The 15,000-nt window shown below is 40.5% G+C and overlaps 1 long non-coding RNA gene across 1 annotated transcript in view; it reads left to right on the plus strand.

Moving 5' to 3' along the window:
* Positions 1–11,738, plus strand: part of LOC148188821 (uncharacterized) — a 12,278-nt gene extending 540 nt beyond the window's left edge. Inside the window, exons 4-5 of the long non-coding RNA XR_015777170.1 lie at positions 757–848; positions 11,602–11,738. This is a non-coding gene — a long non-coding RNA (uncharacterized LOC148188821). The remainder of the gene's footprint in view (positions 1–756; positions 849–11,601) is intronic.
* The last annotated feature ends 3,262 nt before the right edge of the window (positions 11,739–15,000 follow it).

Raw genomic sequence — 15,000 nt, forward strand, 5'->3', positions numbered from 1 at the left:
CTTTTGCATTCATCTCCACTGCTATTTCACAACCGCTCTTCTAAAAATTTCTTTGCACATTTTTTGTCTGGATTGCAATAAAATAGATCACATAAAAGTGACTGTGAGATTAATTTCCACAGCTGTTTCACAACTACTATTCCTTACTTTGCCCTCACAAACACTGCGATCATCTGCAGCTGGTTTAGTGGAGGTTCCCAAAAACAGCCAAAAGAAAATTGGGGATGCTGCATTTATCAGTTACACCCCAAAACTCTGCAGCACGCTGCCTATAAATCCAGAGAATCCAGCACGTGAAATATTTTTAAAAGAAAACTGAAAACTTGGCTGCTTTGCATTCTGCTGCACATCTTTAAGATGCTGTGTTTTCCTTGATTTTGTGCATTTTATATTCTCTTTTTTATGCTTGTTTCATTATTAATGTCTGTGGGTAATATTTTATTTATTTTATTTTCCATTATTATGTTATGAATTCTGTGCACTAAATTTTTATCCTTATTTTATCTTACTTTTACTAGTATTACATGGATTTGATCCATTTGAAGATGCATCCTACGTACTCTATTCTGATTTTATTTTATTTTTACATGCAGCTTTTATGATGGCATGTTGTCTTTTATGTGTTTGGATGTGAAGCACTTGGTGCATTTAATTTCTTTCTTGTAAAGCACGTTGGGCTGCATTTCTTGTATGAACGGTGCAATACAAATTAAGTTTATTATTATTCTTAATTTTATTTTATCTGTATTATTGCAGTAGACAGCAGGGACACAGCCGCGCGCAGCAGTCAGGACAGACAGCAGGCTGCAGCACTGACCGTCAGCCTGAGGCTCCACAGCTGAGGACAGGTGAGCGGATCATGTGAGAACGGTGACGTCATGCGCATTACGTTTCAGACAAAGAGCCAATCAGCAATCTCCTGAAATTTGGATGCTTTATATTCCAGCGTCACTCGAAGTAACAGTTTCACTTCATCATCCGTCCTGTCGTCTTCTTGTTCGTTTGTACTCGCCGCTCTGTAGAACGTGCATACTACAACGTTTTGGGTTGTTTTTGCAGATGTGTGTACACAAAGATCATTTTCACAATGTTATCATAGGAACTTGGATTGTTTTTTATACGCAAAGGCAAGACTTTTCTGTTTTTGATGCAATGAAAACCTCCTTAACAATAAACACTGAAGGAATTCTAACCAGGAGAAGTTTTAGCTGGTTGCAATCTGCAGTCCTCACCTCTGGATGCCAATAAATCCACCTAAATCTGTCCCACGGTTCCTTTAAAACAAAGAAACTGAGCTGAAACTACGAAGAAAAGAGTCAAAACCAAAAGTATTTTAGCGGAGTCTCAATCTTCTCATGTACGAACTGTCTTGATTAGGTGTAAGAAGTTTTATTGCACATGTTGAAGCTTTGCCTCCTGCTGTTTCAGTGGATTTGAATCGGGATTTGCTAGTGCTGACAGTTTTGGTCACATGACCAGCTGTGAGTGAGTGAGAGTGTGTGTGTGTGTGTGTGTGTGTGTGTGTGTGTGTGTGTGTGTGTGTGTCGATGGCGGGGTCATCGAGTGGCTACCAGCAGAGTTATTGATGCCGGTGACCTTCAGGCCCTGAAATGACGGCGGTCTTCTCAATAATGGATAGGACTGCTCTTAGGGGGAAAACTCTGTCTGTCTGTCTGCGTGTGTGTGTGTGTGTGTGTGTGTGTGTGTGTGTGTGTGAGGGAGAGAGTGAAAGAAAATGACAGATATATAGCTCTTTATAAGCACATTTGTGAGTGTGTGTGTGAATGTGTTTGTATAAACGACTGTGTGTGTGTGTGTGTGTGTGTGTGTGTGTGTGTGTGTGTGTGTGTTGCATCTACCTGTCTGCATCTGCAGTGTGAGTGAGGAGGTGCAGGAGGAGTTCATGGCTGCGATACACACGCTGCATATTTGTCTCTCTGCGGGAGGTGGAGAGAAGCTGAAGAGGCAGAGAGATCACGGGGAGTCAGAAACACGAGCAGCTTCAGCAGGGGAGGGAAACCGTCGCTGCCTTACACCAGATATCATGAAAAAAAGTCATTTAAGTCTTTCAGCTTACGTCACCCTGCAGGACAGATTCAGCTGAGGGTATATTGTGTCCATTTCTAAATGTTTTTGTGGAGGTGTGTGATCAGGAACAGCAGTAAGGTTTTGTTTACTGGTTGCGCAGGCAGAGCGTAGTGCTGGAAAAGAGTGGGCCGGAGATGTCCATGATATTAGACGCAATCAATATCAGTGATAATGTCTTTGTGGACCGGTAGCCAACACGGCATCGACCAGCAGCAGCCCGGTGGCTGCTCATCCCGGAGCGACCCTGTAGTCTCTCAGATGTAAACAAACCGAAATGTTGCCAGCTCGGTTAGTTAAAGTTTTCAGTGTACTCACTGATACGCAGTACTGGCACTTGTACATTTTACTTTTTGGTTTACTGTGTTTTTTTCTTGCACACTTTTCTCTTGTCTGCTCTCTGTAATATACGGAGGATATGCACAAATATGGGAGCTTTACGTTCTGTAGAAAAACCTGAGAAGTTTGCCTGAAAATTCACAGTCGCTGTTAGCTGTAACACTACGTTCACACTGCGCGCACCAAAGTGCCCAAATTAGATTTTTCTCCCCTCTATGTGACCCGGATGTGATTGTTCGATGACAGTGTGAACGGCTCCAATAACGCAGAATCTGATCTTTTCAAATCGGATCTGGGACACTTTCATATGTGGTTCTACATCAGACACAGATCTGTTTTGTTTTTCAAAAAATTAGATCTCAGTCTGAAAAGCCATGCGACCCTTATCGAATTTAAATGTGACTTTTACGTCACTCTACGATAAAAGAAGAAAATTCTGTTTTTCTCCTCGATAGGTTGCCCAATCAGTCTAAAACTGCACCCTTTAAAACCGCGGCTACTTGGCTTGATCTCCCTCTAAAACATGGGCAGAAGGCAATGAACAGTGTAAGAGGAAAAGACCAGAAATAATGAAGAAATTAGTAAAAAAGAAAATTTCCTGAAAAACCCAAAACAAACATACAAACAGAAAACATCGGAAAGTTTTAAAAACAAAAACAAAAAACACAACAAAAAAACAAAACAAAAAACAAAGCAAGGGAATGACCTGAAAAAATGCTTAAATATTCTAATTCTGTAAAATAATTTTAAATATTTAATTGCGATGATTTAAAAAAAAGTTCTCTTCACATTTTATCCAAACTTATAAAAATTCTAAATCTGAAGAATTTCTCTCAAATTTGCGGGACATTTCTTGCCAAGTGGCCTTTTTTCCAAAGTTTTTGAAAGAAATCACACCAATTTGCTTATGGTTCAAAAAAACTTTAAAAACGTGTGAATGCAGCTCAAGAAACGTGATGACAGTCCAGAAAGGGTTAACTGGAGTCACTGCTCCTTCACATTTAAAGGTGCCGGTTGAAGAGGTTCTGACTCGGACTCCTCTCCTCACGTCAAAACAGAGCGAGACGCAGGCCCAGAAAAGCTGAAGGAGAACGTATCCCAGCTGGCCTGGGAACTATTTTGGACAGCCGGGAGGACGTGGAGGAAGCAGCCAGAGAAAGGAGTGATGAGTCTGGATGGAGGGAATGTGTGATTGGAGAGTACCATTTCTGATTTGAAAAAGGTTTTCTTTGTGCTTCTTTTTATCCTTTTGGAGCTTGAAATCTTTTCTGCATGATGCAAGATATTTTCTGAAACTGTTTGGAGGGAAAAGCTTTCTTCTCAACAAAGGAAATGAATCAAGTTTCGTGCCGCTGCTCCTCTCTGTTTTGTCGCTGTCAGTCTGAATTGGGCGTAGGAGGAGCGGAGAGGTAAAAGCAGGTGACGGGGAGTCGAGGTGCAGGAAGAGGAGAGGTGGGAGGAGGAGGTGAAAAGGAGAAAGAGGCGCTGCTTTGAATGTGTTAGTCATCTGAGAGTTACAGTGAAGTTGTGTTTTACTATGAGTCACTGCTCACTGGAGAGAAGACAGAGAGGGATAGATGAGGAGAACCGGCATCTAAACGCTGCCGAGAGTCTCTGCAGCCGAAACTTCACAGTCAGAGACGGATGAAATATTTAGTGTAATAAAGTTCAGCCGTAACACACCGAAACTCGCAGAGGAGGATCGACACAAAGGCTCCGAGGCAAGAAATGCTGGGTGGCCGAAGCAATTTTATCACAAGGACCAGTCTTTGGGTCCATCGCTGCAAATCTATGTGTGTGAAGAAGCATTTTAACCCTTTGAAACCTGGACCGTCATCACTTTCCCTGAGCTGCATTCAAACGTTTTTAAATCTTTGAGCCCGAAGCAAATTGGTGTGATTTCTTTTTTCAGAAACATGCTGAAAAAAGGCAACAAGCAACTTGAGAAATGTTCCGCAAATTGCAAGAAATTTGTCAAAGAATTATTATGTTCTTATAAGCTTGGGTAAAAATGTTGAGAGAATTATATCAAAAAAATACAATAATTTAATATTTATTCATATAATATTTATATGATTATTTATTAAATATATATTACATATATTATATTATATTTTACAGAATTATTATTATTATTATTATTATTCATTTTAAGCACTTTTTCAGGTAATTTCTTTGCTTTTCTTGTTGTTTGTTTGCTTTTTTAAAACTTTTCCATGTTATGCTTTTTTTATGCATGTAAGAGCCTAAATTACACATGAAGAAAGTTTTTGGTGATTCAGGTTCTCAGAGGCTTAGATTGAGAAATTTAAGGAGGTCTTCTGAGACTGGCAGGGTTCAAGTGATGACTGTATTTGGCTGCAGCAGCAGAGAGCGACAGAGCGAGGGAGGGTAGAAAAACAAATGAGTGATAGAAAAAACAAGAAAGATAAGCTGAGTGAGCGGGAGGGAGGGAGGGAGGGAGAGTGTGTGTGTGTGTGTGTGTGTGTGTGTGTGTGTGTGTGTGTGTGAGAGAGAGAGAGAGTGATTCACTGTTCAAACTGCACAGGTCAGGCGTCTTCGTGCCTTTCATGCCTGAAATATGAACTCACGCTGTTTTGAAGTATCAGTGTTGAGAGACCAGAGAGGACACAGCAACAGTATGTGTGTGTGCGTGTGTGTGTGTGTGTGCGTGTGTGTGTGTGTGTGTGTGCGTGTGTGTGTGTATGTGTGTGTGTGTGTGTGTGTGTGTGTGTTGTAATACTGCTGCAAACTCAGATGAGTAATACTATAGCACAAATCTCCTCTGTCTCCTATTAGCAATGCAGGATTTTCATACACACACAAACACACGGAGGATTTTATGCTCAGAATTCCAACATCATCATTAAATATTAAAAAGTGTATTTTTGCTGGAGCTCAAGGAATAATCTTACCATGAATAAACTAAAAAAAATAACTAAATATGAAAAAAACAATAAACAATAAATTAATTCCCCAATTTCACTTTTTCTTTTTAGTAGACTTTTCATTTTGTGTGAATATTTGTATTGTCAATAAAAAAGCAAATACACAATGTTATTCAATTCAAAGTTATTTAGGCAGCTTTATTTGTGTAGCACATTTCATGTAACAGTGCAATTCAAAGTGCCTTACAGAGCAGTAAAATAAACAACTAACGATAGAGACTTACAATAAAAGAATAAAGAGAAAAGATAAAATAATAACTCAATGATTTATAAATATCATACCAATTAAATGATCTCATATATTTTGAGAAGAAAGTAGTAATTTTATGTCAAACGCATAATATTATGAGTTGCTGCCTGTGCTCTCAGCTGTTTATAGTTTACTGGCAATACGTTTATTTCTGTAATATAATATCCTCTGTCTCGTAAATTATAGCTGTATTCTTGAAAAAAGACAACTTTTTTCTTTTAATATTACGACTTTATTCAGATAAAATAACAACTTTTTCCTTGTAAAATTATGACTTTATTATCGTAATATTTTCATAAAATTCAGACTTTTTTTTCTCGTAAAGCTAGAACTTTATTCTCATAATATTACTTTTTTTTCTCATTATAATACAACTTTATTCTCGAAGACTCAAAAAAAAGAAATTTCTCCTAAATGTGGCCCTAAAACCTTGCCGTAGTATCGCACCTCAAGTGGATGATAAAATCTAACAGTGGGATGGTGTTAAAAAAAACGTTCGTCGGAGGCACGGCTCATCCTGATTGGCCGATGCTGTTGCACGGTAACCAAAGAAGAAGTGCGCCCTCCTTAGACTGAGGCGTGTCTGCAGCAGCTCATCAGAAACAGGGTCAGGTTAGTTAGATGAGCAGTCGGGTGTGGTGTGGAAAACATGATTTGTAGTTTGTTCAGTAGGTTGCAGTGTGTGTGTGTGTGTGTGTGTGTGTGTGTGTGTGTGTGTGTGTGTGAGAGAGAGAGAGAGAGAGAGAGAGAGAGAGAGAGAGAGAGAGAGAGAGAGAGAGAGAGAGAGAGAGAGAGAGAGAGAGAGAGAGAAGTGCTAAGAGTGCTGTTACAACTGCCAAAGCATGCATAGTGTTTAAGTTTCATTTTTATCATCGTTGGAGTGCCTGACCTTTCACACTGATCCACCTGCTAGCACACACACACACACACACACACGCACGCAACACTAGTTCTAAGCCAAATGAAAAGCACCTTTAATAGAGCCTCAGACGAGGCCACGAGAGGTTATTCCAGATCTTTGAAGGGCCTCCTGCTATCTGTGTCCCACCAGGCAGCAACAACTGGTCACCGGCAGACTTCAGAGTGTGAACAGGAATGTTTGGAGGAGAAGGTCAGCGGGCCGAGTTGGGCTGGGGCCTCAAAACAAGCAGTAAAACTAATTTTAAAGACTACAAGAAACTAGGTCATTGACTTCCTGTTTCGTAAGTGCCAAAAGCCATGTTGAGTTTTTCATCGATATTACAGGGAAATGATAATATGAGTGAGCAGTTTGAGTTAGAGTTTTATTTATGACCCTAAAGTCAATATGCAATATTATCCTCTCTATTATAAACTCACATTTGTAAGTCAATAAGCGACCTCCGAAACAATGGCGTTATTGCAAAAGCGGAAATAACGGTGCGAGCGTTTGTCTTTAAACACTAGAGATCAATAGAATAAAAGCATCACATTGCACGTGCCAAATAATTGGCCACTTCAAGGTGGAGTCAGATTAATCATCTCTCTTGCTCCCACAGTCTTTGTTCTTATATGATACCCGAGATATGAGTCCTAAAACCCGGAAATTATTGAGTGTTTAGCGTTCCTGGCTCCCTCGATTTGAAGTCAGTAGGTTTTTGTTAGATTCCTGAAATAAAGCAGCTTAGCTGACTATGTAGCCGAGCACAGTGACTTTATTAGCTTATGTAGGCAAAATAAAGTTGTATGGTTTGTAAGTTAAGTTGTGATTTAAAACTGGTTGAACTTGAAAATGTGGAAGCCCAAAACGTTCATGATTCAAACAGTTGAATTCCTCAGTTTTCCCTTGATAACAAAATAGTGTTCACCGATTTGTTTTCTCAAAACCTCAAGTCATTTATCTCACTATCTCCAAAATACAAATGCTGATTTTATGAGATAATGGGATCATTTTCATGAGATCTTTTGACAGCGTTCCTTTTTAGCAGAATTTGCAGATGAGAGGTTAAAAAAACAAATGCTGTCCCTCTGTGGACGACACTTAGTCTCATCTCTCAGGACAATGGGAACAACACATTTCTGTTACGATCCAAAATTAACAGCAAAACAGAAACAGCATCAAAAGAACCAAAACTCAGCCCAACAAGATATTTAACATTTCCACCCACGCTGTCAGAACGAAAATAAAAAAGGACCTAAATTGTTCTGAAAGAAGGTGATATAAATAGTAACAGGATGAACCCTGAGGAGAAGTTTTCTTATTATCAAGCTTTTTTTAAATGTGTGCAGCGATTAAATCAAAGTCTCCGTCAGCGCCTCAGAACTGTGAATTTGTTAAATCCAGAAGATTTTTTATTTTTTCTACTTAATAAAAAAGTACTACACTCTCGCTGATCAGTTTGCAAACATCATGGCTTTATAGTGATGGGCGTGTAGATCCAGATTTAAACTCCCATCGTTAAAAAAAAAAGTTTTTACACTCACATGAGGTGGTATTTTATGCAATTCGAAATAGCCACATTTTGCAAAACTGCAATGGAAACACTTTTTAGTCTTTGCTTTTTCACATGATGCTGTGTCTATGTGCTTGTCAGGAGGAACTGGCTCCCTCATGATGCAGCAGGAGCTACAAGAGCTGTTATTGCATCACATAACTCTGAGAAAGTTGAGCGGATCATCCAGAAGTTTGAATCCACAATTCCTCTGTGAAATCGTGAACTATCAGCTCCCAGAAATCCCTCATATGTGGCCGCTCAAACGTATCAGGGGCTCGCCTTTCCATCCTGGCTCCATAACACGCCTACGTGTCCTTGGATTGGAAATAATGACGGCTGGTTTGGTGGCTGCAATAGAAATAAAGCTGCTAATGTTTTGAACATCCATCGCCATGGTTACTGGGATGTTATCATGACAGAGAAGTTGCAGAGCATCACTCATTTGAAACGCAGTCATCTTACAATTGTGTTTTATTGACATTTCGAAAATGTTGCCGAATTTTTGCACAAATCTGTAAATGGAAACCCACCCAGTGACTCACTATGACCTCAGTGATATAACGAGACAGGACGAGATCTTTGCAACACGCACACACATCTTTGATTTATGTCATATTCTGTTGATCGTGTTAGTTCATTATTCTGGTGGTTTTAAGCTGAAATTATGGCTCTATCCTGCAAATTGCGCCTTTAATGACTCCCTGCAGTAAACACACTTTTGCTCTCACATAAACGCGGCTTTTATCCAGAACATTATTCAGTTCATAAACAGACTCAGTGTTTCATGTTGCTGCTGGAAGAGTCAAATGTCTGTTGACCGTGTCTTTCAGAGGCTGGCAGGTTTCCTGTGTTGGTTAGCGTTAGCGAGGCTGATGAGTGATTCACGGAGACGTTTATTCTGGTCTTCAACCTTGTTCCAGCCAGGAGAACAAAAAGGCTTCACTTTCGTCATCTTCCTCCCCCTCTCCCCTCTTCAGGCTCCTCTCTTTATTCTCTCTTCCCTTTCTGTTTGTTCCTTTTCTTCTTTTTTTATCCTCATACTTTTTTGGTCCACCACTATCTTCACTCGTCTCGTCCCGTCGTCTGGCAGGTGCATTATCATTCTCAGCCAGGGAATAACTCTGTGTGTGTGTGTGTGTGTGTGTGTGTGTGTGTGTGTGTGTGTGTGTGTGTGTGTGTGTGTGTGTGTGTGTGTGTGTGTGTGTGTGTGTGTGTGTTGTATTTCTATCATACCACAGGGAGCAGCCGCTGGTGTCCACTCTCTTTTGTGACTCGCTGCTATTTGCAGAGTATATCATATGAGCACAATGACACACACACACACACACACACACACACACACACACACACACACACACACAGTTATCGCACACACAGTGACCTTCACACACATGCATGCACACACAATTCTAGTCTGGTAATACAGGCAAACACACACACACATGCACACAGACACTGTTACTGAAATTTGCTCAAATTTATGCAGACAAATACACCGTCCATGCACACCGGCTACACACACATGCACACAAAAGATACAACATGACAAAAGAAGTATTCAGAACACACACACACACACACACACGCAGAGACAGGGTGCTGTTTAAAGTATAAATAAAAGCCACCAGCATCCATTACGGCCTCTTCTCCTGTGGGACCCACTCGTCCTCTTCTGTTTCTCTCTGATGTTGAGAAACAGTTTTACAAAACTTATCAAACAGAAAGTGGAAAATAACTTTTTAATAATGTGTTAAATTCTTTAAACTGAAGATACAAGAAAGATTCTTTACAGTATTACAACTTTACAGTAACAGTTCCTCTCTCGTAATCGTCCCACTATCAGCTGGTCCAACCAGGCCTGATTCAAAACTGTCGTTACTGGCAAACCAAATAAATTGTTTGTCCGTTAAATAGTGCAGCACTACTTCGTTTTTCAGTGTAAAGTAGTTCATAGACCAAGCAGAAAAAATGTGCGCCGTTTTTTTGCAGTTGTTTTTATGTGTGGTGAATTCTCATTACCATGTATGAAAATACACAGTGTATGAATTGAGAAGACGAATTCACCTCCAAACGCTGTGTTTAACATGCCCACACAGATTCTTAGTAATCAAAGTTTTGAAAAATGTGCACCATAAAGTGTGTTTTAAAAACTGTTTCAGTGACCTAAAACTCAATTTGCATGTGGACGAGAGGCCAAAACATACAGGAAATGTATGTTTTCAAAAATATCTGCATAGACAGGGTCTACGGTTGAGAGGTGTTTGTCAGAGCGTTTCTGGAAAGAGATTTTCCTCATACAGTTGCATATAAGCCTGCCGTGCTGAGAACTGGTTTTCAGGGTGTGAAACTGGGAAGTAAATCTGTCCACCCATCTGTTCTTCTGACCTCCACTAACGTCTCAATGTCAAACCGTTTGGTCTGTCCAGTTCTGTCTCTTTTAATGTGATGCAACACTACACATATAATTATTTTTAAACTTTCACTTCGAGTGATAACATATGTGTACTTGAATGTCTGTTGTTGTAAGAACTAATTTGTCCATAGTTGTGAGGACATTTTTTGATTTTAGGACATTTTATCTGCTTCTTACATTTGGATGTCCTTTCAAAGGCCTGTTTGAGGGTTCAGACTTGTTTTTTTTAGTTGAGGTTTAGGTAAGGTTGACGTGTGTTTTATGCTTCCTGCGGTCAATGCTGCGCACCAGGCACAGTGTCCTGCAAACGTTTGGTCGTTCATACTGACAGTGGTCAAAATTGTATTCTTTTTAAAGCGCTGTAAAAGCAGAATCGGTGTATACCACTTTTCACATCCTCCAGTCGGTCAAACAGCGCAACACAATCTGTCCTCTTCCGCAGTTTTACAAAATCTTGGAGGTGCAGGGTGCAAACGCGTTCTCATTACAAGTCATCACATATTGCCGCTTTGCAGTGGACCTCTGTGTCTATATATTACACTTTTGGTGTCTTCCTGCATCTGCTGTTTATGTTCCAGGGATGCTGATACTGTGATGTCAACACAAGCACATGGTGGGATAAGGATGGTTATGTTTAGACAACATAAGCACATTTTCCACACAAATATGTCATTACTGGCAGCGTTTCAACCTGATGCCGTCCACCGGAGTATCATAAGGACGTGACACGTTCAGTCCAGCTGTGCACTTCATTCTTATCCTGGTTCCTTGGCTCCTGGCCCGCTTGCCTGGTTGTATATTGTAAATGCAGCTATGTGTGTTTTTGTGCGTGCATTTGTTTTGTAGTCTTAATAATTGAATTGTTCTGTCGCATTCGTAGCTGACGCCATCCAGCGGCGTATCATGCAGACGTGAAAGGTGGCTTTTGGTATTGAAATCTTACATCAAAATCACTGCAAAAGTGGCAGTATTTGGGGTGCATGCATTTATTGTTTGCATGCAGTAGAGTATTGCAGTGCAGTACAATTGCATGCTAAAGTGCTGTCAGTCATCACTGTCTCCAGGCTCCATAATGACTGCAGTCACCTCGTCTGTGTCTCTGTGTACATGTAGGTGAGGATGTGTGTGTGGTGTTACCTGGGAGCTGGCTTCAGGCTGTCCTCTGAAGCGAATCTGGACACACGCTGTGAGAGACAAAAACATGGAGAGAAGGCAAGCTGGACAAAAAATAGTTGAAGTCAAGAAACAAGGGCAGAAATGTAGATTGTAGACTGATAAAATGAAGGAAATTCAGCGGGTATGGAGTAATAAAAGATCTCACAGTTGATGTCTCTCATTTGTTTATGTTAGATATAATTAACATTTCTGAATGTCAACAAACACACTTGCTGGCACGAATGGTTAGGATTAAGGGGAGAAGGCACTTGGTGAGATGTAGAAAAGAAAAACAAAACATCGAATTCAGACAGGAACAAACACTGGACCCCCGGGTTGGACTCTGGGGTTTTTTGGATCCATCCACTGCCCCTCACACTCGCCTTATAGCCGCCTTCGCACGTGTTATATTATGTCGTTGCCAGCAGTTTCATCCTGATGCTGTTTCATCATTTGGATGTGAAAGGTGCCTTTTGGCGTATGCTGAAAGCACTCTCAGAGCGGCGGCATTTAACAAGTTATGAATGAGAACGGGCTGGATTATCCTGAGAAAAGAGGACATTTTTTTTTATGGAAAAACACGTTGCTGCTGAATGAAGAAAGTGTTGAATGAATGAAATAAATGAAAACCTTTTTTGCCCCCAGGGGAATATGAGTCACAATGGCAACATGTAACATAAAAACATGCAAAAAACTTCATCAAGAAAAGCATCATTACCAGAAATCTGATAAGGACAAAAAGTTATTTTAAGCTACTTCAGTTACGTTAGTTTAAATTCTGTTCACCTCCACTGACACTGAAGTCTCAGGTGATCTTAAGCAAAAAATTGAATTTAGTAATGACTTTTAGCAATAAAACCCAAATTGTTTGCCTAAATATATACCATTAGTGATATTGGAAAAGAATTTTTGGTTTATATTTTTTAGTGAGCTCACCATTACGCTTTCATACCCTGAATTTCAGCCCTCCCCTCTGTCTGTCTGCCCCTCGCCCGAGGGCTCGAGCCTCCCGTGCAGCCTGTCGGCCCCTACATCCATACATCCACCCCCGGCCCCTCCCCTACACCTGCCAGAGGTTAAAGGAAGCGTACGGACTTTTTGTTTTTCTCCACTTTGGCGGCGGTGTGTGTGAGTGTGTGTGTGCAGGTTAAACAAGCAGAGCCAGCCTTAACCTTTACACCGTGATATGAAAACACGAGGGGAGGGGAGGGGTTATGTGTGTCAATTATTTTGCGCCTCTGTGTGACCGTTACATGCATGAGTCTGTCTGTGTCTGAGTGTGTGTGTTATATGGAGGTTGCATGCCCACGGGGAAGACTGGAGGCGTAGTACTTGTTTTGAATTCCTCCAAGCCAACTGTCATAATAGAGTTGTATGGGAGCGATACACTGAGTCAGGGAGGGGAGGAGGGGGAGAGGAAAACTACCGGGCCGGCATGACGACTTCCTCGTGTCAGTGGATTGGGAGATGATTTATATTTATGCTGACACACACACACACACAGCATCCCGGCTGCAAATTATATCACTGTCTCATCATTTATCTACTACATCATGTACGAAACAAAGATCAATATCAACTGTAAGTCAATAATAATCTGTGATATTGTAAGATTATTAGTTATTAAAGGGTCAATTCACCAAAATTCTAAAAAAAAATCAATCTAACAAAAAATCCCAACACATTTTCTTATTTATTTTGTATCAATGCTGATAGTTTGTGATTTTTTTGGTTCTTAAGGCTTACAGATAATTCTCATTTCAAACTCGTCAAATACCGAAACGTGGTTAGGATTTCGCTATCAGACAAGCTGCTTTTACACAAGATCTCAGATCCAGCAAAGTCCCCTCTTTATACCTCTGCATTTTTACACAGAACCAACCGAAGGCGGCATCATCATCTTTTGTGTTAGTAGCACTTTCTAAACAAGAACAAACATGTCAATCACAATCATTTACCATCTCTGTTACATGATCCTGTCCTCGGCTCAGAGCGTAAGAAGCTCTTGATTCTTGATTTTTGTGTTAGCCACTCTTCTAACAGTAGCGGTCGCACACATAAACACATCTTCAAAACATCGCACTCGTGCACCCCATCCTCACGAGGTGAGACCAATCTGTCCTCCCTTTCTGTGATCAGATGTCTGAACAGAGCAGCGAGGCGGCATGATGGCGTGATATTCCCACCTTGAACAGGCAGCGTAAATGCGGCTATGATGCCAAAAGCGTCCTTTCACAGCAATGCAGACTGTTTTTTCTTTTTTAAATCTTCTCCCCTCTCTAAATTTGGACCTTTTTTCCGGGTGTTTGAGTTCTTTATTTCTCTCAGCAGCACTTTGAGGACTTTGACTCACAGGATAGATTGATGGATGAGAGGAGGAGCTGCTGCAGTGGGAGTGAAAGCAAACTTTTAGACCCAGTTTAATGAACTGTTTAGTTTCACCTTGACTGCGCCTGCTGTTCCTCTGCTCCGTGTCTGCCCAGAGTACACTCGCTCCGAGAGTTTGGTGCTGTAAACAACCAAACAGTATGTGATACATAAATAGATACTTTATTCGTCAGCAACAATCACTTAAAACATCCATGTATCGACATAACAAAATTATCACATCGGTAGACAAACTACACACTCACATTGCACCTTAAGTAGAATTTTATATATATATATATTATATACGTATATGCGTATATATTCGAATAGTACTCCTAATGAACGGTCCAGCTCCATTAAAGAATTGTGGAAGCAGATGTTTTGATCGTGGTGCCCTGCCACAAGTAAGTGAATGTGTGAGAAACCCTGGGCTGATATATATCTGCGTGGTTGTTGGGATGGAGGCAGAAATGCCAGAAACATATTGTATATGACAAAACCTAGGGGAAAAAACCCAAATAATCTGCATAGCATGAGAGTTTGAAAGAAAATAGGATAGTTTTGTAATTTCACTGAACCAACCCTCTTACCTTCACCTCAAGATTAAGAAATCTTTGTATTAGTTCATTCTGATAGAAAAAAACAGCTTTCTTCAGGCAGAAATGCAAGAAAAATATACATTCACAGCATCACACATTTACCAGTGAGTCTACGTGGTTAAATCTCTGGCAGAACAGACTCTGGAAATACATTTTGAATTCTTATGCACGTCCAAATTTGTTTTCATAGGTTTTTGTTTCTCCTGCATGATAAGAAGTAGGTCTGTTTGATAATTTGCGGTCATCTTCATGCCCTTTAAAATCACTTCACGGGAGATGAGAGTCAAAGTTTCATTAGATGGTTTAGACCGCTTCATGCAGCAAAATTAACACAGCAGGGATGGTGAATGGGGATTAGGACCTGCGCTCCGTTTCCTGCCCTCCAAAA

The sequence above is a fragment of the Plectropomus leopardus genome, chromosome 8 (assembly GCF_026936395.1).
Source record: "Plectropomus leopardus strain MGB_pleo_1.0 chromosome 8, ASM2693639v1, whole genome shotgun sequence".
Taxonomy (NCBI): Eukaryota; Metazoa; Chordata; class Actinopteri; order Perciformes; family Serranidae; genus Plectropomus; species Plectropomus leopardus.